We start from the raw sequence: 2,244 nt of genomic DNA on the forward strand, positions 1-2,244 counted from the left end.
AGGTATACTATCCATCATCGATCACTTTCCTCTGTGGCCTTATAATCTCCTTAATCAGAAAATTTGGGACACCACTTAGTTACAGGATGTCACAGCAGAGGTTCTCTTATGTCCTGAGTCCTCACTGACCTTGAAGGGCTAGGGCCAAAATATTGCTATCTTTATAGTCCATCTATCTGTCTAATTTTTGGTCTGCAAACTTTGTTAACCATCCAGAAGAGAAGCTTAATTATATTATCCTATAACAGAGGCAGTTGAGCTTAACATCACTGTCTGAATATCACATATCTTAGAAATAAAATAAAATGGAGCTACTATTTTCCAACAACCATGGATATTCTAAAATTTAAATCCCTATAGAATGTTAAAAATTACACATTTTTTACACAGAAATTTAGAAATCAAACTCTACATAACATTGTAGCAGTACAATCCTGCTACATTTTGTTTTTATTGTCCCTTGTTTACTTTTATTACCTTTTTTTAAACTTTAAAGAGAGTATAGCAATAATTGGTATGACATTAGAAGTAGTACACATTTAGATGACCCAAATGACAAAAAACAGTGGTTAGATGCCACGAAGTAGGTGACAGTGTCTTAACTGTATGCGTGTTGTCAGGCCTGAGGGCCTCTTCCATCCTTGTCAAGGGGAGTGCTAACCTTCTCTCCTTTCATACAATACTCATCTTAAGTTTATAAAAAACTTGATTGTCTCAAACTTTTTATTTTGTCAATATGTATTAGTAGTTTATTCGTATTTTTAAAATTCATTATTGTATTGTTATAGCATAGTTTGTTTAATCGTTTACCTGTTGAAGAACTGGATTGTTTTTGCATCTTATGAATGTAGCTGCTATATAAGCATTTGTGTGTATAATGGGTGAACATAAGTTATTTCTCTGGGATAAATGCTGAAGCACATAATTAATGGGCCATTTGGTAGTTGCATGATTAGTTCAAGAAAAAAATATAAATATTTTAGAGTGGATGTTCCCTTTTTATATTTCTGTCAGCAGCCTATGAGTCAGTTTCTCTGCATCGTTGCCAACCTGTTGTGTTACTATTTTTATTTTAGCCCTTCTGATGAGTGTGTAGTAAAAAGCTCTTGTTTTCTAGTTTTATGTCATTATGATCAGAAAATACATACTGTGATTTCATTTTTTAAAAAGATATGCTGAGCATAGTATGGTGGTGCACACCTATAATCCTAGCACTTGGGAGGCTGAGACAGGAGAATCACAAGTTTGAAATCTGTTTGGACTGCACAGTGCGTTCGAGGTCAGCTTGAAGTAACTAGAAAAACTATGTCCTAAAAACCCAATTTAATTTTTTTTTCTGAGATTGAATTTTGTGGCCAAACATGTGGTCTGTCCTGGAAAATATTCCGTGTATGTGCTGGGAAGAAGAATTTTATAGCTGTTGGGTTAAATGTTCTGTAGATGTATATAAGGTCTATTTGGTCTATAGTATGACTCGACTCCAGTGTTTCTTTGTTAATTAGTTGTTGGAGAGTAGTCTAGATGACCTTTCCATTGATGCAAATGGGGTATTGGAGCCTCTATTATTATTATTTTTATCAACCATATGTTTTATTTCTACTTGTTAATGTTTATTTCTTATTAGTGCCTAAGGCAGAAATGGCCGCATTCATTCTTAATAGGTTATATCATTTAAAAATAATTTTTTGGAGGTAGTATATGCATTTGCTTTTTTTTTTTTTTGAGGCAGGGTCTCACTGTATACTTCAGGCTGGCTTTAACTCGGTGTGCAGGTTTGACCTTTAACTTATGATCCTCCTGCTTCTGCCTCCTGTAAGTGCAAGTGTGCACTGTAATGCCTGGATAATTTTTTTTTTTTTTTAAACCAGGGATTGAACTCAGGCCCTTGCACTTGCCAGGGGAGCCTGGCTAAATTTTTTAAAACATTTTTACTGGTCCATGTCTGCAGTACATGACTATTTCTCTTGTGGAGTTGGCACATGTACACAGCACAATCGAATTCTTTTTCATCCCCTTCCCTTCTAATGGTTCTATCTTAGACTGTAGCACAACACCAGAGCGTAGGTAGCTTATAAAGCTCACATTTATTTCTCCTAGTCCCGAAGCTAAAGTCTGAAATCATGGTGCCAATATGGTTAGGTTTTGGGATGGCTCCATTTCCTGGCTTACTATATTCTAATGTGGCAGAGAGAGAGAAAGGGCCTGGTGTCTTCTGCTTATGAGGACATTAATCCCATTACTGCC

General features: G+C 35.7%; 1 non-coding gene across 1 annotated transcript; it reads right to left on the reverse strand.

Annotated features, from left to right (window-relative positions):
* Window positions 1–557: 557 nt before the first annotated feature.
* LOC111815217 lies at window positions 558–683 on the reverse strand. Its single transcript, XR_002819960.1, has one exon. It is a non-coding gene; the product is annotated as a U6atac minor spliceosomal RNA (small nuclear RNA).
* Between the last annotated feature and the right edge of the window lie 1,561 nt (window positions 684–2,244).

Source organism: Octodon degus, unplaced genomic scaffold (genome assembly GCF_000260255.1).
Source record: "Octodon degus isolate 3935 unplaced genomic scaffold, OctDeg1.0 scaffold00012, whole genome shotgun sequence".
NCBI classification, from domain to species: Eukaryota; Metazoa; Chordata; class Mammalia; order Rodentia; family Octodontidae; genus Octodon; species Octodon degus.